The sequence below is a fragment of the Brienomyrus brachyistius genome, unplaced genomic scaffold (assembly GCF_023856365.1).
Source record: "Brienomyrus brachyistius isolate T26 unplaced genomic scaffold, BBRACH_0.4 scaffold308, whole genome shotgun sequence".
Taxonomy (NCBI): domain Eukaryota; kingdom Metazoa; phylum Chordata; class Actinopteri; order Osteoglossiformes; family Mormyridae; genus Brienomyrus; species Brienomyrus brachyistius.
The window spans coordinates 124549-151738 of record NW_026042583.1 but is presented as its reverse complement, the minus strand read 5'-3'; the positions used below and the strand labels follow the sequence as shown (position 1 = coordinate 151738).

At 42.7% G+C, this 27190-nt stretch overlaps 1 long non-coding RNA gene across 1 annotated transcript in view; it reads right to left on the bottom strand.

The window, feature by feature from the left end:
- Positions 1 to 566: 566 nt before the first annotated feature.
- The window catches only part of LOC125728544 (uncharacterized), a 44831-nt gene continuing 18207 nt past the window's right edge, over positions 567 to 27190 (bottom strand). Inside the window, exons 2-3 of the long non-coding RNA XR_007389172.1 lie at positions 17590 to 17667; positions 567 to 651 (exon numbers count right to left, since the gene is read on the bottom strand). This is a non-coding gene — a long non-coding RNA (uncharacterized LOC125728544). The remainder of the gene's footprint in view (positions 652 to 17589; positions 17668 to 27190) is intronic.

Sequence of the window (27190 nt, the reverse complement as noted above, 5' to 3'; positions counted from 1 at the left end):
CAGTGACAAGCCCATTCATTCACCTCATCTAGGCCTTTTACTAGGGATTTAAGGTCCTGGTTTTCCTCTCAGACCCTAGAGCACACTGCCAGGCTCAGATTCCCGATCCCACATCCTGCTGAAGCCCTTCCCAAGATCAGACACTAGTTTTGTTTTCCTTGTTCTTATAGTAAAATGATGGTCTTTGACTTCTATACATCATCACTGTTCTGTTAATTACACATGACCTAATCTAAGTATTACACAAACCAAGCATAATTACTTAGAGATGTCATGAGATGGAAAATCCTTATTCAGTTAATTATTTTCCCCACAGGTGCTGACAGTGTGTCTACAGTGAAATGGGCCTGTGTACAGAGAGGATGATCTGTAACAATCCCATGTTCCTATGGTGACAGATATAAAACTCATGTGAAATACTGGTGCAGAGGGTATAATGTGAGGTCATGTACTCCCATAGTACACACTGACTCTCCACTGGAGGGTAAAGTGTGAGTCAGAGATGATCCTGACCAGCGAGTCTTCACTGTGACCATCAACAATCTGACAGCTGAGGACTCCGATCGGTACTGGTGTGGTGTGAAGATCAGTGGAGCCTCTCTGATCAGGTTAATCTGTCAGTCACTGATGGTAAGATGTCTGTACTGCAGACTGTAGCCAATGAGATGCACAGTATGTAACATGTCACTGAGTCAAAAAGGAAGGACCTTAACACAAACACTGATGGAAAAAATGTTTTAATATTTTAAAAATCTGCATTTTAATTTAATTCAATATGATAAACGAGACTTGGAAGAAGTAACAGTGTCAGCTAAATCGGGCGACTTCATGAGGTTAAATATGATAAGCAATATGTTAAAAAATGTCAGTTTATTGGCCAAACATTTACATACAGTATGTATGTTGTAATGGGCTGATATTCATAAACATTTCATTGCTGTGCAAATCTTTGAGTGTTTTACCTGTGTGTTGAAGTCCTCCAGGGCTGACAGTGGACAAACAGGAGGTGACGGGTGTGGATGGAGACAGTGTCAGTGTTACTATGGAAACAACAAAAGACAAAGGATGTGGTGTAAGATTGGGGGCTCCTGTGCATCAGAGAGATCAGTGAGTTTGCATGGGAGGCCTGTCCTGATCAGGGATGACACAGAAAATAAAACCTTCATTGTGACAATGAGTGGGCTGGAGAGGAAGGACACTGGCTGGTATTGGTGTGCTGCTGGAATCCTGCAGATTCCAGTTCATATTACTGTTAAACATAAGTAATTGATTTAAATCTGCCTGTGAATTATTTATGCTTGAATATAAATAGATACATACTAATCAACCCAGCAGTTTCACTCACGAAGGGGTTTGTGCTTCTTTGTGGGGATAATCCCCTATTTATCAGCTGTTGTGAAACAGAGTTATTTATTGGGATTATTGTTTCAATGATAGTGGCACGGTGGTCCAGTAGGCGGCGCTGTTGCTTCACGCATCCATGTTTAGGGGTTTGAATCTGGCTTCTGCTCTGTCTGTGTGGAGTTTGCATGTTCTCCACATGCTGTGTGGGTTTCCTCCAACAATCCAAAAACGCACAGTCAGGCTAATTGGTGTCTTTAATATTGAATGTGTGTCTTCTAGTTTATGATCAGTCTGTAATATGACAAAAATCACAGCATTTTCCACAGACATACAGCCAGTCACTTGTTATGTATACAAATCCAGACAAATCCATGTAGCTTGCAACATAATTCAGGCATTTTTTCATCTTTGTGAGGATGAATTGTTACTAATGGTGTGCAGACTGACTAACATGTCTGTAGGTGGTTTTTCATTGCAGCGTAGACCAGTGTTACAATTGTACTCTGTAATATCTGTTCCAGTGCTGCATCCATCCATTGTCTGAAACTGCTTGTCTAATTCAGGGTCCCTATGGGCGCAAGGCAGGGAACGTCCCATGACAGGGTGCCAACCAATTGCAGGACACGCTCACACTCCATTCCCTCGCACAAGCACACCTACCAGCAATTTGACAACTCCAATTAGCCTCAGCATGTTTTTGGACTGTGGGGGGAAATCAGAGTCCCTGGAAGGAACCCCACAATGACACAGGGGGAGCATGCAAACTCCATACACACGGAACTCCAGCGAAGACTTGAGTACACGTGCCAGAGGAGTGAGGCGACAGTGCAAACCCTGCTTTTTATTAACTATCCTTTCTCCTGTTTCCACTGCTCTCCTTTTCTCTGCACATGATGAAGAAGGAGGGGATAATGAAAAACGGAGGTAAGCATTCAGCAGCATTTACAGTAGTGTGGGGGTCCAGCTAGCAGCATTTACCTGATCACACAGTAATGGGAAACTGTCATTTTAATTTTAAGGGAAAAAAATATTTTTTATTTGATTTTCTTAATAATAAACTTGAGATCCCATCCCATCCAGGGTGAGCCCTTGCCTTCTGCCCTGTGCTGCTGGGGAATGACTGCAGGCCTGTTTTTACAAAATAGTGTAACATGTTGTGTGATAATCTCTAGCTATTTTCATGCTCTTTGTTAATGTCTCCTGTTCCTCACATGTGTCCTGTGTAATAGTACCGATGTGGCTGTACCGTGTTTCTATAAAGCATGTAAGACTTTACTGTTCACATCCACCCTCTTATTCAGCTCTTTGGTCCAGCTGGCTCTGTATGTAGGACTGAGCTGATCGGTGCTGCTGTCGATTATCAAGGTGGTTTTACTTCAGTCAGAACAGATTCACTGTTTTGTTCTTCAGGTTTAAATGTGATATGTGTGACTGACAGACACACTGGTGTATTATATGTCTCACAGGTGGGAGCAGGTTCTGGATGCTGTACTGAAAGCTGGGACTGGTGTGTTTTACCTGATTTGCACCATCATCACCATTCAGCTGCACTGGACCTCCTGTAGAAAGCAGGAACCAATCAGAGAGAAGCAGAGGGTCTCCCTGGATCAGAGGAAGCTGGCAGAGGAGATGACCTTCGTGGAGCAGAATGAGTCAGACGAGCTGTAAAATAAACGGTTATGCTAACTGCAGTGAAGCCTCTCTCACTCGGCCCTGCTCAGTCTGTACAGTCATAGCATGAGAGTCAGTTAAACACAGAGGGGATGATTATCTGCTGGCAACCTGTACAACCACGTATTGGCCACTTATTCACAAGTGCTTTGCTGCCACCTGCTGGTTAATGTTTAATAATCGTTATCTTGTGAAGGTAAGACTGGTTTTTATTAAATTGTCTCTTGATTCTGAAAAAATATGGTACTATGCAAAAGTCTTGGGCCATCAAAGAAAACGTTTAATGCTATTTAATTGGGTTGTGTATATTTGCTCAGAACAAAAACACAATTATCATAAAAATATATGCAAATTAAAAGTGACACAATAAAAACTAACAAGAATTTCTTCTTTTCTCCATAAAGTTACTGATGCCTTGTTGGATCGCTAGATGAACCACGCTTTGGATCCTAAACCTCTCCTCAGGGGCACCCCAGCCATTCCATGTATTTGTTAAATTCTGCCACCAGCTCACTTAATTAATTAATTTAATTAAACAAATGTGTCATGCCCGGCTCGTCCGCTCCTCCTGTGTGCCACGCCCCCTGATTACCCACGTGTTTTCTCCCGATTGTACCCAGCTGTATCTAGTTAATTTGCTCAGTCCTGTGTATTTCAGTCCGTGTCTTACCCGAGTCCTTTGTCCGTCATTGATGTCAGTTGATGTTCGTGCCCTCGTCCCTGAGATTAAACCCCTCGTTTGCCCTGATTCTCGGCTGTCTGCCTGCTTCTTACCCGCCTGCCCGCGATCGCTGCCGTCTCCCGTGACAAAATGTTAATGATGCATTGATTAGCCATAGGAGTTGTGTTATAAAAAGATATAGGTCTATTGGATGGTTGGTGCAAATGTTTTACTAACTTTAGAAGAGATTTTGAAATGACTGGGCTGCCACACTTTGACGGACAAAATATTATAATTCTAGACCAAGATGAAGATCATTTGAACATCATTTTCTTCGACAGCCCAAGACTTTTGTACAGTTTTGTATGTGTCTTTTATACTGGTCATAATTTGTTTAAATACATGATTAATAAATTGATACTTTACAAAACATTTCATATTTTTCTGAAATTGGTAATTATTAAAAATGAATTTCACAAACTTAAATGGTTTGGCTGCGATGGGCTGGCCCCCCATCCAGGGTTGTTCCCGTGCCCATTGCTTCCGGGATAGGCTCCGGACCCCCCACGACCCAGTAGGATAAGCGGTTTGGAAAATGGATGGATGGATGGATGGTAATTATTAAAAATGAATTTCACAAACTTAAATGGTTTGGCTGCGATGGGCTGGCCCCCCATCCAGGTTTGTTCCCGTGCCCATTGCTTCCGGGATAGGCTCCGGACCCCCCACGACCCAGTAGGATAAGCGGTTTGGAAAATGGATGGATGGATGGAGGGATAAATGGTTTGGAGTTTTTAGGTCACCCCTCCTCGTCAGAGCCCACCAATCAGGGACTCTTTAAAAGAGTGATGTAATCGGGAACGCCCACTTTTCAATCTGCAGTACAAATACACCAGCTTGTCTCTGCTAACAACAGCCTGTGAATGTCAGTTAAGGAGGAAACAGTACCACATACATATTGGCCAACATCAAATGAAAATGTAACACACGAAAACAGGACTGCCCACTTATCACTCTGCGTAAAATCACACCAGCTTGTCTCAGCTGACAGCAGCCTCACATATCAGCTAAGGAGGAAGACGGCATATCAAAAGTAAAAAGAAAGACACCATCAAATGAAAATATCCCTGTGTGATCTATTGGTTTCTGCTTTCACTCCCATTAAATGACAGTAAGTCTAGTTGGTGTCCGTGGTACTGAAAACCTGGATCAGTAAATTCCAAATGAAACTTCTTTACCTGATTTAACTGTAACTCACTTATTTTGTTGGCAATGATGCTTTGTTGAGTCTAGAAAGGCGCAAAGTGGGTTTCAGATAAATTAAATGAAGTAGTTTTGCTTAAAAACCAAAAAGCTTTGAACAATCAGTTCAGCTTTGGACTGTAGTGCTTCACAAAAGTAAAATCCATCCAGTTAAATCTCTTTATCCCCAAGTCAAGAAGATATCAAATGCAGAAGCACATTGTGGGAGATACAAGGTGCAGACACATTAAAAGCACTTTTTTTGTGTGAACATTATAAAACAGATTGATACACATTAAGCAGTTTGTAACTTTACATCCAGACCTACATCAGTCAGAAAAAGCAGGCGATGACCATCCCATCCAGCAGCTTCATCTCTGATTGTACAGAATCCCATGTCAGCGTAACTTCTGAAGTCATGACTAAACTAATTTCCAGCTCTGCCTTCAGTTTCATCTGTTAAATTAAATTAGGAACTAAACTAAACTAGGAGGGAAATATAGTCAAGCTACTTAAGTAGCCGAATTTTGTGTATCCACTAGAGGGCAGCCACACATAGATTCCCTTATGAATGGTTCTGATGCTTCCGGAAAGCACTGCACAAAGACCCAGGTATGCCAGTGAGGAACGGATAAAGAGCAGACGGATCCAAATACTAGCTGTAATATATAGTATTTTCAATGAATTTAAACAAATTAATATAACAGTGTCAGAGTGTCAGATCCATGTGACTTTTTATGATTGAAGAACTTTGAAAGCCTGAATATAACTGAGGAGGCCCACGGACCCCATTATGTGTGAAACATCATTGTGGTGCTGAGAGAAACACAGGACTGCTGATAAGACCCAGATGAAGTGAATTACCTGACTTTGCCCCCACCCATCCCCCCCCCCCAGGATACCCCCACCCCTGTCATACAGACACCTTCCTAACGGACCTCATGATTTGTGCTGATCCACACATATGAAAAAGACCTACTGCAGTGACATTTTAAAACTGTATAAAACATAATAAAGACTGAAATAAAGGCCTGAGGTCAGACCCTCTGTATGTAGCACACAGTGTTTCTGCAGAGTCTCACACTCACATCCTGTATGACGACTTTTCTGCTTTTCAGAATAAGTCTGATTTCACTGCTCTTTGCTCATTTGCAATATGAGGAAGTAACAGTTTAGAAAAGAACTAGACTTATTTGATTAATTTGTTTGTGAGCATGAATGATTCACTGTGAAGACCAGCTATCAATAATTTTGCTATGAAATCATGTTTCTAAAATGATAAGATTCTAGATGAAATCAAAATATTTATTCCTGGGAAGAGCAGGACAACAGCAGCATCAAACTGTTTTCCTTTTTACAGACAAGAAATAGACAGGAAATGCATCAGTGCACAAACAGTTTATGAAAATCAAAGATAGATGGATGATTTTTAAACATTTAAAACCCACAAAAAGGGAGGCAGTGAGGTTAAGGAGAGTCAGGAAGTCAGTGTCAGTCTCCACAGATCTGAGGTCAGCGATACACACATAAGGCTCCTCTGATGCTCCTCTTCATCCTCTTCTTCACTGATGGGCCTCCAGGTGAGGATCACTTACTCTGGGACTCCACCATTCAGCGTAGTTAAGATGAAGATACATTTTGCACAATATACTTACTACATCTGTTTGTTTATATTCATATTGTTCCATGAAGTTTGATCACTTCCCGATTATAGTCTGTGGTGGTAGCATGTTGACCGACTGATTTTAGAATTGACTGCAGTCTTCTTTGTGTCCACTATGTGGCAGCAGTATAAAGGAAATATCTTATTCTGTCACAGCTGCTGGTGTGTGTAAAAATTCACATACTCTGATAACAAGTAATTCTGCCTCCAACTGTTTGTCAGGGATCTGGGCAGGAATGAATTACATGCCGACTGTACATACAACAGAGATAGGCTCCTGGGAGAACTTTGCCAGAAGTTGAAACACGACTTTAAGAATGACACTGATACAGAGTACTCAGCTGTTTGGTTGAAACTAAATCTTGGTCTGGATTTTTACATTCTGGACCTGAACTACCCACTGCTGCACTGACCCCCACCTTCTTCTTTTTTTTTCCCTTTGTCCTGTCCGGCAGCTTTAGCAGAATCATGGTCTGAATGCACTGCTGTGACAAACATGTTTGCTTTACCATGAGGGGTTCTATAAACTCTGTATAGGCCTCTCATGTTGATCGATTTCATTTTTTAAATTTAAAAAATGTATTTATTTCATTTTTAACCCGTAAAGTATTGCAGTGGGTGAGCTGGCCGAAGAGGATGGACAGATTAGGAGGGAAAAAAAGAAGGAAAAAGAAGAAAGGAGCAAGTGAGATGAAATGAAAGTTTTTAGCGGGTGTCTCTAACTTTGCTCTGCCATTGCATGCACACCACTTCCAGGGCCAGCCTTGCTCTCACGCTGATATACTGTCAGATTATGCACATCTTATATGTTGTTTTAACCCTTAGCGTATTAGTAAAGGCTGTTTTGTACTTACTTGATGTGATGGTCCACTTTACTGTGGCCTTGAGCCACATTAGAAATTTATTTCTGATATATTTAACTTAATCCTCATTTTTCTTTTGCCCATGAGCACGAAACAGCTAAATAATTAGCATGATGCAGAAGTTATTCTCAGACAAGCACTTAATCTAAAAAGCAGAAATGTCATCATACACGATGTGAGGGTGAGACTGCAGACACACTGTGTGCTGCATACAGAGGGTCTGACCTCAGGCCTTTGTGTCAGTTGTTATTATGTTTGATTTGTGATTCTCACCTGGAGGCCCATCAGCGGATGAAGAGGAGCATCAGAGGAGCCTTATGTGTGTCTCACTGACCTCAGATCTGCGCAGACTGGCACTTACTTCCTGATTCTCCATAACTTTGCTGTTTCTCTGTCTTTATCTGTTACTCAGGAGTCCTGAAGTCCAATGAAAAATCCGCTTTCTCCTGTCTATTTGGCTGATACAAGTTCTGCTCACTTCTGCTTGGGTTGCATGGATCACCAGCCACTTGTCACCAACTAACAGACCACAGCCTACCTGACCAATGTCATAACTGGTGCACCTAGGTATAAAATTTAGTCTCACTGTCTCCAAAAAAGGTCACTGTCTGGAACCCCATGGAACCACATTTTTGATTCCTTAGGCAATTTTTACACTATGTGACAAACAAAAACAACACACAAGTTTGTCTCAACACAGGCTCCATAGTCAAGAAAGCACAGCAGCACCTCTACTTTCAGCGGAAGCTGAGAAAAGTCCATCTCCCATCCTCACAACATTTTACTGGGGAACTACTGAGAGCATCCTGAGCAGCTGCATCACGGTCTGATTTGGGAACTGCCTCGCCTCAGATCATAAGACCAGCGGATAGTGAGGATAGCTGAGAAGATTATTAGAGTCTCTCTCCCCTCCATCATGGACATTCACATCACACGCTCCATCCGCAAAGCCACCAACATTGTGGATGACCGCACCCACCCCTCACATAATCTTTTCACTCTGGCATCTGGAAAAGCATTCAGGCCTCCACAACCAGACTCAGAAACATGGCGCCTGACTACTGAACTCTCAGGGACTGATCTGATACCACACACAACACACACACACACACAGCTGTGTAATTATATCTTCGTGGGGACTCTCCATTCATTTCTATGGGGAAAACTGTAATCCCAACATGACAACTTTAACCCCTACCAACCCCTAACCTTAACCATATGTAACCAAACCAAAAACAAGACTTTTGGCATTTTTAGTTTTTTGACTGTATTTACAGATCTTTGTGAGTACCTGAAAATGCCCCCCAAAACATCAAAATAACAGGTTTTTGTCACATTGTGGGGGACATTTGGTCCCCACAATGTAATATACACCTAATCCACACACACACACAGAGTAGGTATTTGAATCTTTGTGGGGATTCTCCATTCATTTGTATGGGCGTAACCCCAATCCTAACTATGGGAACCTTAAACATTGCAGTAGTTACCAAGCAGTAACAGTAAGCAACCAAATAAAATGCAAGACTTTTTGAATTATTCCTTTGGCTGCATTCAAAGAATTTAATAAAATTCAGTATCTTCTTACTTTCGGGAACGAAAACATGTCCCTACAAAGTCAAAATAACATGTTTTTATAGCACTATGTACATAACCACCCACCCAAACGCGCGCACACACACACACAAACAGGCCTACCTACAGTATACCCTCCATAGATTACTGAATGAAATATCTGTAAAGCAGTTATTATGGCATGGCGTTTGGTTTGAACATGCAGTTTTTAAGAATATTGCGCTAATTCTAAACGAAAGACTGCACTAATTCTAAAATAGCTATATAAGAACTTTATTTACCATTAAATAAATTATAAATCAAACCAAAATTTAGTCTCTCAAAAAACTTGTATATGACATATCTTTGTTCACATTATGAGAAATTAAAAACACCAGGACACAGAATGTGAATAACAAGAACTATAGTGTTCTTTCTCAAAAGCGTACCTACCAACGTGGCTAAAATGCTAATTGCGTTCACCAGCTGTGGAAAAAAAACAGCGGGGCACCCCAAACATCGCGGTATTACGCATTACCGTAATACTGCGTAGCAAAGACATAATGTCATAAAAAAATTACAGTCAGTATTTATAGACAGAACTGCGTGGTTTCCCATTGACAAGTAGATACATGGTTTACGGGCTTGAAGGCGGTTAGATCAACAAATCCAATCACGCTCAGCCAAAACAAGCACGAGCTAAACATACTACTATTGATTGGTTCACCTTCAAATTCGTCCCGCCCTGACAATTAATTCTCGTTTTCATTCGTTGAAAATGGCGTCAGTACATATCTTCATCCTTTCGACCAATGAAAAATTTCGCTGGTTTCCATAGAAACAAAATCAGTGCAGTTTGAACATAAACTTTCTGACAGAGCGATGGCGCAGCGGTGAGAAGCATCTCTTCCTATGTTTCTTGCTATTTCTTCAGATTATGTTTTGTTAGCATAGTTAATTATATATTTCATTGTATGTCGTGATATAGTTCATGCAAATATTGCCGCAAAATATAATTGAAATATATTTAAAATTAGTAGCTTAAACTGTAGATGCTGTGGCCATTTTTCGTAATGTGATTGTTTATATTTAAATTGTAAGAGAAAATAATTGTGTTAAACTTAAAAACAACAAGCCTTATGGTTGATATGATTGGTTTTACTCATCCGGTCTGTCGTAATGCGTTTCATCTGAAGATGTTATTCTGAAAAGAGCCCCTATACGTTTACTTTTTAAATGTCCCATGTTGTTGAAGTAAGATTAACCGTTTGCTGGGTTCATTACCATGGCGATGTTATAACGTACCGAAGCAGCGTCCTGATTTCGCCAGCGTTACTGTATAGGTTGTGAAACAGTTTTAGCAATTTGGCCGCTTCTATCGGAGTAGCCTCGATGCCACGAGCAGCCAATGAAGGCTCCATCCCTTTCCATAGGCATTCTTGGTGAATAGCATTTAGCAAATGTCTGGAGTACGTTGAAAATACAGTGTCTAGTTTGGCTTTGAGAGTATCACAGACGGCTAGTTAATTATGTTAACCAGAATGAAAATTCCGAAAGCTGTTTCCTGGACCAACGACCAGCACTGGGGAGCCTGGGACCTGTGGGACGAGGTGATCGACTGGGGAGAGAGGAAAGGTTTGGAGGAGTGCTCACCAGCGACACCCCCCACTGTCCAGGCTGGGGAGGTTATGGGGGGACTGGGAGGTGTGACGGACTGGTGTAAGGGAGGGGAGGGTGTGAGAGTGATAGGCAATGCTGGCATTGTTTCTGAGACTCTTCAGAGAGGAAACTGGCGGTGTAGAGATAGATGTGGGTCTGGTATAGATAGAAGATGTAGAAGTGGTGGAAAATTAATATTAAAGTTGAGCTTGTAGAGCTCTTGACACAGAGAAGAGCCAAAATACAAGGAAGATGAAGCTGTGGTTCTTCTGCTGCTGTTTGGGGAACATTAAATGTTTGAAACAGTATCAAAGATAATGAATTAAGTGTGCTAAATTTTGAGATGTATAGTGGAATGTTTATTAATAATTGTTAATGTGGCGCCCCTGAACCCCCTCGGTTGGCCGCCCCTGCCGGTTGTGTGGGGTCGGGGATGAGGACTAATCGGGGCCAGTCGGGGATCTGGCCCCGGTGCCGGGGGGGGCCCACTCCTGCACGCCCTTATTGCTCCCCTGGGCCGGACACCACATTTCATACAACACTAGAGCTTTGAGGGGCAGTGGGGAGGTTTTACTTGCACATTAGACACCACATGACACTAGGGCTGAGGAGGTGGGTATAGGCAGGTGGGGTTCTGCCGTCTGCCAGCGGTGGGGTGCCCGTGCCTCGACTGTTCACCTGCTTTTTGCACTTTAGTTATATACACAGTCCATGCTACATTAGGGCCTTGGGGTGCAGGGAGGGGGATGGGGGACTCTGCCATCTGCCAGTGGTGGGGCCCTCATACTCGATCTGCACCCACTAATTTTAATGCATTGTAGACATAAACACACAACTCTCTCACACTTGTACATGCACACTTCACATTAACATGGGACGGGGAATCAGTGGGGGCTGAGGGGTCCCCCCTAACTCTCTGTCTCTGGCCCTGCGCGTGTGGGGTGGCCCGGCAGGTAGAAGACGGCTCTGGCCGGTGTGGGCCGTCTCCTCTTGTGGGCTGCGGGCTGGGTGGTCCTTGGCTCTGCTGCGCCGTGGTGGGGCCCTGGCAGGCGGTCCGGGGTATCTAGGGATGCTCTGAGCCCTTCTAGGCGAATTGTAGGGTTCGGTCTGGGCTGGGCGGGGGGTCTGCCGCTCCCCGGTTGACGCAGGTCCGCTCCTGGGTGGTGGGGGGGGGGGGTGCACTTTGTTTGTATGGGTCTCCCTTAGATCATCCTGCAGTGTCGGGGAGGGGGGGGACGTGCCGGGTCGCTACAGTGGGCGGTGATCCGTCCTGCCGGGGAGCGGGCTGGGGGGACCGTCCGCCAGGGGAGTGTTCCCGGTTGATGGGGCCCTTTGGCCCTGGACCCGCTTCCCTCGGTGGAGGGCTTGCGGGAGGGACTGGGGGGCTCGCTGTCTGTCCCCCCTATGCGGACCTCCTTTTACAGGGGTTGGGCCCCCCTTAGTCCCTCGTGGGCTCCCTCTCGGGTTGGGCGGGTGGTTGTCTTGTGGACATATGGCCATGGGCCGTGTGTTTCTTATGGTTGTTTGTACTCTGTATTCCCCTACACTTTATTTTCTCCATCCCACCATTACATCTCCAGCCCGCTGTTCCTGGGAAAAGCCACCTGCCAATCATCCTTGGAGCAGCAGCCATTCTCAGGATCTCCTACATCACAGATCACCTAATAAACACAGGACCTGTCGACGACTGGAGAAAAGGAGAAACGCTGAAGCACACTGGGCATTTTGGAAGCATTTCATCATAATAAATTACCTTTGCCTTTACAGTTTCTGTGTACAGTTTCATTATAGTAAATTGCACTTAGTTGTGATTACTCAGTTACAAAGACAATGGGTCACTCTATAATGGGTGATGGTATGCTTTTAGCTGTGCTTCCACAGGTTGTATCTGCCTTAGTAAATGACTAAATGTCTTTTTCACAAATGATTTTGATTATGTTTGTAGAATTAAATTAAAGGTAAACCTGTACATTGGTTAAAATAACATCTGACTGCTACAATAATACATCATACAGCGTTTTTTGTACTAATGTGCTACCTTGAGACATTCAGGTTGTATAATAAACAATTTTAATAAGAATTGTGTTAAGTAATTAACTTTCAAAATCTATCAATACCATGCAAAAGTGTAAAGTCAAATTTATGAGATACTTATTACAATAAACGGAAGTAGTCTGTACCCATTTAAAGAGGCTTTACATCGTACAGCTTCTTATACTGGTCTGGTTGGTGGGTATAAAGGATCTATTAGAAATCTTCCTCCTCCAAATGTATCATATCATTTCATGAGTTTTGGTAGAGTGGGGGTAGCAGGATAATAATAGGATTTACTGGTTATTTTTAAACAAAGAGGAAGTACACAGTCCAACCAGGTACTATATTGAAATGCTAACAAGTTTTTAAATATTTTTATTCAAGTGACTTTAAGTCTGGATAATGTTTTTAATGGTTGGCAACGTGTGTATTACTGTATAATTAAATAATTAAACTTCTGAAATGGCCGCTCAGTGCAGGAGGAGGCTGCAAACCTGAAGAGGCACACAACCGTATGGGTGGGGCAGGGGATCAATGGTGTGAGGTAGAGGACCAGGGCAGTGGGATTGCAGTGGCACAAGGGCAACCGTGTGGTCATCATGGGCTCCTCCAATGGCAGCTTCAGGTAAGTCGCTCTGGTAAACCCCGTTAGACTCCAGTGAAGTGAGTGAGGCTGCAGCGCAACACTGGAGGGGACACATGTGGGCTCAGGGGCCCACGTGACTGTAGCAGAGGAAGGGATCTCTAGCTGATGTGGAGGTACAGGCCCAGTGGCAGTAAGGGGTGGGCAGTCAGCTGCAGAGGCTGCGGGGCCAGCGGCCCCACTGTACACATGGACCGCAGGGAATCTCAGCATGTTGTGCCCAAAGTCCAGCACACATGCCGTGCTCCGGGGGAAATTCAGGCCCAGGATGGAGGGATCGAGCATGTCAGCCATCCACATAGTTACTATTCACAACTAAACCCCCCATGTCAAAAGGGAACAACCCCGTCCCTCTTAAAGGGGCCAGGTCACCAGTCATTGTTCTCACCTGCACCAATGTCAGTTCTAGACAGTGTCTGGTCTCACCAGGGTTGCAGTGGAACCTGTATGGACTAGGGCAGTACATGCGACTCACATCACTATGGTGGGTATGTGACAGAAGTTGCCTCTGTGAGTCCAATCCGTAGTCACCACCTCTGCAGCAGGTGGCAGCAGGGCCACCTCCCCGGTGTCACCAAGGAAGTTCCGGAAATTAACCTTGTTGGCCCACATCTTCCCGGCTATGCGTGCCCTTGGCGGAACCCTGGGTGGCGGTGAACTTGGGACACTGTCTGAGGATTGAGGGGTGGGGGGGGTGCTGCTGCCTGTCAGCCTACAGGCAGTCTGCATCCAGGAAGTAAACCTGAGGGCCTGGGTCCTCCAAGCCCTTTGGCGTTTACAGCTTGGTTGATTTCTCCCGCCTCGTTCCCCGCCACCTCGCTGCCCACAATTTCTCTCTCCAAAGCCAGTTCCAGGGCCTCGTCTAGGGACGCAGAGGGGTTGACTGTGTCTGAATGTGAGCTATCTGGGGTTAAGTGTCTAGATAAACTGATCCCTGGCCAGTTCACTCTGTACTGATAGAGCCATGTGAGCACAGACACGCCTACACAACCCCTTGATATCATTAAGCAGGATGCAGAGAGACTCATTTGACTCAATCCCTGCACCTATTGTTTAACTGAGAGGGCAGAAGTCCTCACACTGCCCACAGCGATTCTGCAGGGCACTGACCAGTGTCTCATCCAGGGGCTCAAGCAACCAGCAGTGTACACCTCAGAAAAGCATGTGTGACAACCCTGAGGACCTGCTTGCATACCACAATGGTATCCCATCTCCCCTTGCTCTTTGAAGGGGTACAACCCATCCAGTATAGTTATCACTGGGCTATCACAATGTCATCACAATACTAAAGACTGAAACAAAGCCGTGAGGTCAGACCCTCTGTATACAGCACACAGTCTCACCCTCACATCCTGTATGACCACATTTCTGCTGTTCACATGGCAATTCTCCAGCTTCCTTTGCCCTACAATGGACTGACGACCTGTTGAAGGTCTACCTCACTTTACACTTTGCCCATGTCTTGTGTGTATACCCTGTCCGATCCTAACGTGTATTTAGTGTGTGTAAATCTCTCACTGCATCTGCATTTCGCAGTTCAGCTTCTGACAACATTGTGTTTCCCATCTGTGTATTTGGGTTCGGTGCTTGTTGGGTGCCTGTCGTGGTCCTTCTATTTACAATTGTACGCAGGGCATGCTGGGATATGCGCCCCGCCGGTGTTACACTAGTATAAAAAAGGAATCTGGTCGAGTTTGTTCATTGACCAAATTTTGTTTTTGCGAACCAAATTGTTTGTAGGCCAAAGCATTTGTGAATTGCAAGCACTACTGTACTAATGATAAATTGGTATGAAAAAATGGAGACAATTTCTGAGACACCAGAGCGATCCGTGTACTGTAATATTTATCTTATCAATAACACAGTAAAAATACACATTAGCGCCAATTCATCTTCTTTATTCATCATGAATATTTTAATTCATTAATGCAGGAGTCTGTGATAAATCGCTATCAGCATTTGGTTTATAATGGCCAATTAATGATAACTAAAAAGAAACAGAGAGACTAAAGACACAACTTTCAACCATGATATGAGTGCTGTTGCTGCATAATTTGTCCACCAGGGGTCACAGCGCAACCCCCATCTCGGCAAGATGGATGACTTGAAATATGTTTCTATATCAAGTTGAATTATTTTTATTTCTATAGCACATTTAAAAACAATCTATGTTGTGCCAAAGTGCTGTAGGTCAAAATAATATAAATATATAGTAAAAGTAGAGACATTGGCCAATGTTACACAATGTTACACAAAAAATAATCAGAATCAGACTGTGGTTTATTGCCAAGTAGGTTGACCCTACAAGGAATTCTTTTTGGTATAATGGTGCTCCATGGAAAAACAAGACTAAGCAACAACCAAGTTCAAAAAACAGTGCAAAAGTTATACAATAATCTAGTAATAAATATAAAATCACTATAAATGTTAAATACATGATGTGCAAAGCAGAATAGTCTGATTAAATAGATAAATAAAATGTGTTCCTGTGTGTGCAGGGTCAGTACAGAGATGCATCTAATAAGAAGCGGTGTAAGGCTGAATTAGCTCCGAGACGGACTGGGGACCTATGCCATGTATCGCCTTAGAAAGAAATAAGAAATCTTTAAACTGTATTCTCAGAAATTCTCAAAACTTAACAGGTAGCCAATGCAATGTAGCCAACACAGGGGAAATTTGGTGTCTAATTTTTGTTGAGAGCCTGGTAGCACCGTTTTGAACAAGGAGTAGTCAGAATAAAGATGCTTCTGGTAAACCTGGGTACAGAGAACGGCAGTAACCCAATCAGGATAAAAGCAGGAGTAACTCTCCAGGTCTTTGGCTGAAAGGTGTGGTTTAAGCCAGGCTATTGAACTCAGCTGACAGAAACACCCCTTCACAACAGCATTTATTTGTTTATCAAACTCAGTGATGAATCAAAGATGACACCAAGATTTTTATTATGTGACTGGAGGTTTTCTGAATGAGGCCCTAATTGTTCTCTGAGATCATGAACAGTGACCAAAACTCATTACCTCTGTCTTGTTTTCATTAATCTGGACGAAAGTCATTGCTGTCCTGTTCTTAATATCCTCCAGACAGTTAGAAAGGGCCACCAGAGAGCAGCAGTCACCAGGTTTTAATGGCAGATATGGCTGCGTATCACCAGCATAGCAATGATATTTTACATAATAACGTTCACAAATAGAGCCCAAAGGAAGCATGTATAGAGGGAATATGAGAGGGCCTGTATCACAGGACTGGATATGTTTACAAGTAAGGCCATAGTACTTAAGGGGTGTGGCCATCCCACACAGTGACAAGCCCATTCATTCACCTCATCTAGGCCTTTTACTAGGGATTTAAGGTCCTGGTTTTCCTCTCAGACCCTAGAACACACTGCCAGGCTCAGATTCCCGATCCCACATCCTGCTGAAGCCCTTCCCAAGATCAGACACTAGTTTTGTTTTCCTTGTTCTTATAGTAAAATGATGGTCTTTGACTTTTATACATCATCACTGTTCTGTTAATTACACATGACCTAATCTAAGTATTACACAAACCAAGCATAATTACTTAGAGATGTCATAAGATGGAAAATCCTTATTCAGTTAATTATTTTCCCCACAGGTGCTGACAGTGTGTCTACAGTGAAATGGGCCTGTGTACAGAGAGGATGATCTGTAACAATCCCATGTTCCTATGGTGACAGATATAAAACTCATGTGAAATACTGGTGCAGAGGGTATAATGTGAGGTCATGTACTCCCATAGTACACACTGACTCTCCACAGGAGGGTAAAGTGTGAGTCAGAGATGATCCTGACCAGCGAGTCTTCACTGTGACCATCAACAATCTGACAGCTGAGGACTCCGATCGGTACTGGTGTGGTGTGAAGATCAGTGGAGCCTTTCTGATCAGGTTAATCTGTCAGTCACTGATGGTAAGATGTCTGTACTGCAGACTGTAGCCAATGAGATGCACAGTATGTAACATGTCACTGAGTCAAAAAGGAAGGACCTTAACACAAACACTGATGAAAAAAATGTTTTAATATTTTAAAAATCTGCATTTTAATTTAATTCAATATGATAAACGAGACTTGGAAGAAGTAACAGTGTCAGCTAAATCGGGCGACTTCATGAGGTTAAATATGATAAGCAATATGTTAAAAAATGTCAGTTTATTGGCCAAACATTTACATACAGTATGTATGTTGTAATGGGCTGATATTCATAAACATTTCATTGCTGTGGAAATCGTTGAGTGTTTTACCTGTGTGTTGAAGTCCTCCAGGGCTGTCAGTGGACAAACAGGAGGTGACGGGTGTGGATGGAGACAGTGTCAGTGTTACTATGGAAACAACAAAAGACAAAGGATGTGGTGTAAGATTGGGGGCTCCTGTGCATCAGAGAGATCAGTGAGTTTGCATGGGAGGCCTGTCCTGATCAGGGATGACACAGAAAATAAAACCTTCATTGTGACAATGAGTGGGCTGGAGAGGAAGGACACTGGCTGGTATTGGTGGCTGGTTGTGGAATCCTGCAGATTCCAGTTCATATTACTGTTAAACATAAGTAATTGATTTAAATCTGCCTGTGAATTATTTATGCTTGAATATAAATAGATACATACTAATCAACCCAGCAGTTTCACTCACGAAGGGGTTTGTGCTTCTTTGTGGGGATAATCCCCTATTTATCAGCTGTTGTGAAACAGAGTTATTTATTGGGATTATTGTTTCAATGATAGTGGCACGGTGGTCCAGTAGGCGGCGCTGTTGCTTCACGCCTCCATGTTTAGGGGTTTGAATCTGGCTTCTGCTCTGTCTGTGTGGAGTCTGCATGTTCTCCACATGCTGTGTGGGTTTCCTCCAACAATCCAAAAACGCACAGTCAGGCTAATTGGTGTCTTTAATATTGAATGTGTGTCTTCTAGTTTATGATCAGTCTGTAATATGACAAAAATCACAGCATTTTCCACAGACATACAGCCAGTCACTTGTTATGTATACAAATCCAGACAAATCCATGTAGCTTGCAACATAATTCAGGCATTTTTTCATCTTTGTGAGGATGAATTGTTACTAATGGTGTGCAGACTGACTAACATGTCTGTAGGTGGTTTTTCATTGCAGCGTAGACCAGTGTTACAATTGTACTCTGTAATATCTGTTCCAGTGCTGCATCCATCCATTGTCTGAAACTGCTTGTCTAATTCAGGGTCCCTATGGGCGCAAGGCAGGGAACGTCCCATGACAGGGTGCCAACCAATTGCAGGACACGCTCACACTCCATTCCCTCGCACAAGCACACCTACCGGCAATTTGACAACTCCAATTAGCCTCAGCATGTTTTTGGACTGTGGGGGGAAATCAGAGTCCCTGGAAGGAACCCCACAATGACACAGGGGGAGCATGCAAACTCCATACACACGGAACTCCAGCGAAGACTTGAGTACACGTGCCAGAGGAGTGAGGCGACAGTGCAAACCCTGCTTTTTATTAACTATCCTTTCTCCTGTTTCCACTGCTCTCCTTTTCTCTGCACATGATGAAGAAGGAGGGGATAATGAAAAACGGAGGTAAGCATTCAGCAGCATTTACAGTAGTGTGGGGGTCCAGCTAGCAGCATTTACCTGATCACACAGTAATGGGAAACTGTCATTTTAATTTTAAGAGAAAAAAATATTTTTTATTTGATTTTCTTAATAATAAACTTGAGATCCCATCCCATCCAGGGTGAGCCCTTGCCTTCTGCCCTGTGCTGCTGGGGAATGACTGCAGGCCTGTTTTTACAAAATAGTGTAACATGTTGTGTGATAATCTCTAGCTATTTTCATGCTCTTTGTTAATGTCTCCTGTTCCTCACATGTGTCCTGTGTAATAGTACCGATGTGGCTGTACCGTGTTTCTATAAAGCATGTAAGACTTTACTGTTCACATCCACCCTCTTATTCAGCTCTTTGGTCCAGCTGGCTCTGTATGTAGGACTGAGCTGATCGGTGCTGCTGTCGATTATCAAGGTGGTTTTACTTCAGTCAGAACAGATTCACTGTTTTGTTCTTCAGGTTTAAATGTGATATGTGTGACTGACAGACACACTGGTGTATTATATGTCTCACAGGTGGGAGCAGGTTCTGGATGCTGTACTGAAAGCTGGGACTGGTGTGTTTTACCTGATTTGCACCATCATCACCATTCAGCTGCACTGGACCTCCTGTAGAAAGCGGGAACCAATCAGAGAGAAGCAGAGGGTCTCCCTGGATCAGAGGAAGCTGGCAGAGGAGATGACCTTCGTGGAGCAGAATGAGTCAGACGAGCTGTAAAATAAACGGTTATGCTAACTGCAGTGAAGCCTCTCTCACTCGGCCCTGCTCAGTCTGTACAGTCATAGCATGAGAGTCAGTTAAACACAGAGGGGATGATTATCTGCTGGCAACCTGTACAACCATGTATTGGCCACTTATTCACAAGTGCTTTGCTGCCACCTGCTGGTTAATGTTTAATAATCGTTATCTTGTGAAGGTAAGACTGGTTTTTATTAAATTGTCTCTTGATTCTGAAAAAATATGGTACTATGCAAAAGTCTTGGGCCATCAAAGAAAACGTTTAATGCTATTTAATTGGGTTGTGTATATTTGCTCAGAACAAAAACACAATTATCATAAAAATATATGCAAATTAAAAGTGACACAATAAAAACTAACAAGAATTTCTTCTTTTCTCCATAAAGTTACTGATGCCTTGTTGGATCGCTAGATGAACCACGCTTTGGATCCTAAACCTCTCCTCAGGGGCACCCCAGCCATTCCATGTATTTGTTAAATTCTGCCACCAGCTCACTTAATTAATTAATTTAATTAAACAAATGTGTCATGCCCGGCTCGTCCGCTCCTCCTGTGTGCCACGCCCCCTGATTACCCACGTGTTTTCTCCCGATTGTACCCAGCTGTATCTAGTTAATTTGCTCAGTCCTGTGTATTTCAGTCCGTGTCTTACCCGAGTCCTTTGTCCGTCATTGATGTCAGTTGATGTTCGTGCCCTCGTCCCTGAGATTAAACCCCTCGTTTGCCCTGATTCTCGGCTGTCTGCCTGCTTCTTACCCGCCTGCCCGCGATCGCTGCCGTCTCCCGTGACAAAATGTTAATGATGCATTGATTAGCCATAGGAGTTGTGTTATAAAAAGATATAGGTCTATTGGATGGTTGGTGCAAATGTTTTACTAACTTTAGAAGAGATTTTGAAATGACTGGGCTGCCACACTTTGACGGACAAAATATTATAATTCTAGACCAAGATGAAGATCATTTGAACATCATTTTCTTCGACAGCCCAAGACTTTTGTACAGTTTTGTATGTGTCTTTTATACTGGTCATAATTTGTTTAAATACATGATTAATAAATTGATACTTTACAAAACATTTCATATTTTTCTGAAATTGGTAATTATTAAAAATGAATTTCACAAACTTAAATGGTTTGGCTGCGATGGGCTGGCCCCCCATCCAGGGTTGTTCCCGTGCCCATTGCTTCCGGGATAGGCTCCGGACCCCCCACGACCCAGTAGGATAAGCGGTTTGGAAAATGGATGGATGGATGGAGGGATAAATGGTTTGGAGTTTTTAGGTCACCCCTCCTCGTCAGAGCCCACCAATCAGGGACTCTTTAAAAGAGTGATGTAATCGGGAACGCCCACTTTTCAATCTGCAGTACAAATACACCAGCTTGTCTCTGCTAACAACAGCCTGTGAATGTCAGTTAAGGAGGAAACAGTACCACATACATATTGGCCAACATCAAATGAAAATGTAACACACGAAAACAGGACTGCCCACTTATCACTCTGCGTAAAATCACACCAGCTTGTCTGAGCTGACAGCAGCCTCACATATCAGCTAAGGAGGAAGACGGCATATCAAAAGTAAAAAGAAAGACACCATCAAATGAAAATATCCCTGTGTGATCTATTGGTTTCTGCTTTCACTCCCATTAAATGACAGTAAGTCTAGTTGGTGTCCGTGGTACTGAAAACCTGGATCAGTAAATTCCAAATGAAACTTCTTTACCTGATTTAACTGTAACTCACTTATTTTGTTGGCAATGATGCTTTGTTGAGTCTAGAAAGGCGCAAAGTGGGTTTCAGATAAATTAAATGAAGTAGTTTTGCTTAAAAACCAAAAAGCTTTGAACAATCAGTTCAGCTTTGGACTGTAGTGCTTCACAAAAGTAAAATCCATCCAGTTAAATCTCTTTATCCCCAAGTCAAGAAGATATCAAATGCAGAAGCACATTGTGGGAGATACAAGGTGCAGACACATTAAAAGCACTTTTTTTGTGTGAACATTATAAAACAGATTGATACACATTAAGCAGTTTGTAACTTTACATCCAGACCTACATCAGTCAGAAAAAGCAGGCGATGACCATCCCATCCAGCAGCTTCATCTCTGATTGTACAGAATCCCATGTCAGCGTAACTTCTGAAGTCATGACTAAACTAATTTCCAGCTCTGCCTTCAGTTTCATCTGTTAAATTAAATTAGGAACTAAACTAAACTAGGAGGGAAATATAGTCAAGCTACTTAAGTAGCCGAATTTTGTGTATCCACTAGAGGGCAGCCACACATAGATTCCCTTATGAATGGTTCTGATGCTTCCGGAAAGCACTGCACAAAGACCCAGGTATGCCAGTGAGGAACGGATAAAGAGCAGACGGATCCAAATACTAGCTGTAATATATAGTATTTTCAATGAATTTAAACAAATTAATATAACAGTGTCAGAGTGTCAGATCCATGTGACTTTTTATGATTGAAGAACTTTGAAAGCCTGAATATAACTGAGGAGGCCCACGGACCCCATTATGTGTGAAACATCATTGTGGTGCTGAGAGAAACACAGGACTGCTGATAAGACCCAGATGAAGTGAATTACCTGACTTTGCCCCCACCCATCCCCCCCCCCCAGGATACCCCCACCCCTGTCATACAGACACCTTCCTAACGGACCTCATGATTTGTGCTGATCCACACATATGAAAAGGACCTACTGCAGTGACATTTTAAAACTGTATAAAACATAATAAAGACTGAAATAAAGGCCTGAGGTCAGACCCTCTGTATGTAGCACACAGTGTTTCTGCAGAGTCTCACACTCACATCCTGTATGACGACTTTTCTGCTTTTCAGAATAAGTCTGATTTCACTGCTCTTTGCTCATTTGCAATATGAGGAAGTAACAGTTTAGAAAAGAACTAGACTTATTTGATTAATTTGTTTGTAGTTTAAATTCTGTGAGCATGAATGATTCACTGTGAAGACCAGCTATCAATAATTTTGCTATGAAATCATGTTTCTAAAATGATAAGATTCTAGATGAAATCAAAATATTTATTCCTGGTAAGAGCAGGACAACAGCAGCATCAAACTGTTTTCCTTTTTACAGACAAGAAATAGACAGGAAATGCATCAGTGCACAAACAGTTTATGAAAATCAAAGATAGATGGATGATTTTTAAACATTTAAAACCCACAAAAAGGGAGGCAGTGAGGTTAAGGAGAGTCAGGAAGTCAGTGTCAGTCTCCACAGATCTGAGGTCAGCGATACACACATAAGGCTCCTCTGATGCTCCTTTTCATCCTCTTCTTCACTGATGGGCCTCCAGGTGAGGATCACTTACTCTGGGACTCCACCATTCAGCGTAGTTAAGATGAAGATACATTTTGCACAATATACTTACTACATCTGTTTGTTTATATTCATATTGTTCCATGAAGTTTGATCACTTCCCGATTATAGTCTGTGGTGGTAGCATGTTGACTGACTGATTTTAGAATTGACTGCAGTCTTCTTTGTGTCCACTATGTGGCAGCAGTATAAAGGAAATATCTTATTCTGTCACAGCTGCTGGTGTGTGTAAAAATTCACATACTCTGATAACAAGTAATTCTGCCTCCAACTGTTTGTCAGGGACCTGGGCAGGAATGAATTACATGCCGACTGTACATACAACAGAGATAGGCTCCTGGGAGAACTTTGCCAGAAGTTGAAACACGACTTTAAGAATGACACTGATACAGAGTACTCAGCTGTTTGGTTGAAACTAAATCTTGGTCTGGATTTTTACATTCTGGACCTGAACTACCCACTGCTGCACTGACCCCCACCTTCTTCTTTTTTTTCCCTTTGTCCTGTCCGGCAGCTTTAGCAGAATCATGGTCTGAATGCACTGCTGTGACAAACATGTTTGCTTTACCATGAGGGGTTCTATAAACTCTGTATAGGCCTCTCATGTTGATCGATTTCATTTTTTAAATTTAAAAAAATTATTTATTTCATTTTTAGGCGGCATGGTGATGCAGTGGGTGAGCTGGCCGAAGAGGATGGACAGATTAGGAGGGAAAAAAAGAAGGAAAAAGAAGAAAGGAGCAAGTGAGATGAAATGAAAGTTTTTAGCGGGTGTCTCTAACTTTGCTCTGCCATTGCATGCACACCACTTCCAGGGCCAGCCTTGCTCTCACGCTGATATACTGTCAGATTATGCACATCTTATATGTTGTTTTAACCCTTAGCGTATTAGTAAAGGCTGTTTTGTACTTACTTGATGTGATGGTCCACTTTACTGTGGCCTTGAGCCACATTAGAAATTTATTTCTGATATATTTAACTTAATCCTCATTTTTCTTTTGCCCATGAGCACGAAACAGCTAAATAATTAGCATGATGCAGAAGTTATTCTCAGACAAGCACTTAATCTAAAAAGCAGAAATGTCATCATACACGATGTGAGGGTGAGACTGCAGACACACTGTGTGCTGCATACAGAGGGTCTGACCTCAGGCCTTTGTGTCAGTTGTTATTATGTTTGATTTGTGATTCTCACCTGGAGGCCCATCAGCGGATGAAGAGGAGCATCAGAGGAGCCTTATGTGTGTCTCACTGACCTCAGATCTGCGCAGACTGGCACTTACTTCCTGATTCTCCATAACTTTGCTGTTTCTCTGTCTTTATCTGTTACTCAGGAGTCCTGAAGTCCAATGAAAAATCCGCTTTCTCCTGTCTATTTGGCTGATACAAGTTCTGCTCACTTCTGCTTGGGTTGCATGGATCACCAGCCACTTGTCACCAACTAACAGACCACAGCCTACCTGACCAATGTCATAACTGGTGCACCTAGGTATAAAATTTAGTCTCACTGTCTCCAAAAAAGGTCACTGTCTGGAACCCCATGGAACCACATTTTTGATTCCTTAGACAAGAGCATCCTGAGCAGCTGCATCACGGTCTGAATTGGGAACTGCCTCGCCTCAGATCATAAGACCAGCGGATAGTGAGGATAGCTGAGAAGATTATTAGAGTCTCTCTCCCCTCCATCATGGACATTCACATCACACGCTCCATCCGCAAAGCCACCAACATTGTGGATGACCGCACCCACCCCTCACATAATCTTTTCACTCTGGCATCTGGAAAAGCATTCAGGCCTCCACAACCAGACTCAGAAACATGGCGCCTGACTACTGAACTCTCAGGGACTGATCTGATACCACACACAACACACACACACATACAGCTGTGTAATTATATCTTCGTGGGGACTCTCCATTCATTTCTATGGGGAAAACTGTAATCCCAACATGACAACTTTAACCCCTACCAACCCCTAACCTTAACCATATGTAACCAAACCAAATACAAGACTTTTGGCATTTTTAGTTTTTTGACTGTATTTACAGATCTTTGTGAGTACCTGAAAATGCCCCCCAAAACATCAAAATAACGGGGTTTTTGTCACATTGTGGGGGACATTTGGTCCCCACAATGTAATATACACCTACTCCACACACACACACACACACACACACAGAGATTAGGTATTTGAATCTTTGTGGAGATTCTCCATTCATTTGTATGGGCGTAACCCCAATCCTAACTATGGCAACCTTAAACATTGCAGTAGTTACCAAGCAGTAACAGTAAGCAACCAAACAAAATGCAAGACTTTTTGAATTATTCATTTGACTGCATTCACAGAATTTAATAAAATTCAGTATCTTACTTTCGGGACCGAAAACATGTCCCTACAAAGTCAAAATAACATGTTTTTATAGCACTATGTACATAACCACCCACCCAAACGCGCGCACACACACACACAAACAGGCCTACCTACAGTATACCCTCCATAGATTCCTGAATGAAATATCTGTAAAGCAGTTATTATGGCATGGCGTTTGGTTTGAACATGCAGTTTTTAAGAATATTGCGCTAATTCTAAACGAAAGACTGCACTAATTCTAAAATAGCTATATAAGAACTTTATTTACCATTAAATAAATTATAAATCAAACCAAAATTTAGTCTCTCAAAAAACTTGTATATGACATATCTTTGTTCACATTATGAGAAATTAAAAACACCAGGACACAGAATGTGAATAACAAGAACTATAGTGTTCTTTCTCAAAAGCGTACCTACCAACGTGGCTAAAATGCTAATTGCGTTCACCAGCTGTGGAAAAAAAACAGCGGGGCACCCCAAACATCGCGGTATTACGCATTACCGTAATACTGCATAGCAAAGACATAATGTCATAAAAAAATTACAGTCAGTATTTATAGACAGAACTGCGTGGTTTCCCATTGACAAGTAGATACATGGTTTACGGGCTTGAAGGCGGTTAGATCAACAAATCCAATCACGCTCAGCCAAAACAAGCACGAGCTAAACATACTACTATTGATTGGTTCACCTTCAAATTCGTCCCGCCCTGACAATTAATTCTCGTTTTCATTCGTTGAAAATGGCGTCAGTACATATCTTCATCCTTTCGACCAATGAAAAATTTCGCTGGTTTCCATAGAAACAAAATCAGTGCAGTTTGAACATAAACTTTCTGACAGAGCGATGGCGCAGCGGTGAGAAGCATCTCTTCCTATGTTTCTTGCTATTTCTTCAGATTATGTTTTGTTAGCATAGTTAATTATATATTTCATTGTATGTCGTGATATAGTTCATGCAAATATTGCCGCAAAATATAATTGAAATATATTTAAAATTAGTAGCTTAAACTGTAGATGCTGTGGCCATTTTTCGTAATGTGATTGTTTATATTTAAATTGTAAGAGAAAATAATTGTGTTAAACTTAAAAACAACAAGCCTTATGGTTGATATGATTGGTTTTACTCATCCGGTCTGTCGTAATGCGTTTCATCTGAAGATGTTATTCTGAAAAGAGCCCCTATACGTTTACTTTTTAAATGTCCCATGTTGTTGAAGTAAGATTAACCGTTTGCTGGGTTCATTACCATGGCGATGTTATAACGTACCGAAGCAGCGTCCTGATTTCGCCAGCGTTACTGTATAGGTTGTGAAACAGTTTTAGCAATTTGGCCGCTTCTATCGGAGTAGCCTCGATGCCACGAGCAGCCAATGAAGGCTCCATCCCTTTCCATAGGCATTCTTGGTGAATAGCATTTAGCAAATGTCTGGAGTACGTTGAAAATACAGTGTCTAGTTTGGCTTTGAGAGTATCACAGACGGCTAGTTAATTATGTTAACCAGAATGAAAATTCCGAAAGCTGTTTCCTGGACCAACGACCAGCACTGGGGAGCCTGGGACCTGTGGGACGAGGTGATCGACTGGGGAGAGAGGAAAGGTTTGGAGGAGTGCTCACCAGCGACACCCCCCACTGTCCAGGCTGGGGAGGTTATGGGGGGACTGGGAGGTGTGACGGACTGGTGTAAGGGAGGGGAGGGTGTGAGAGTGATAGGCAATGCTGGCATTGTTTCTGAGACTCTTCAGAGAGGAAACTGGCGGTGTAGAGATAGATGTGGGTCTGGTATAGATAGAAGATGTAGAAGTGGTGGAAAA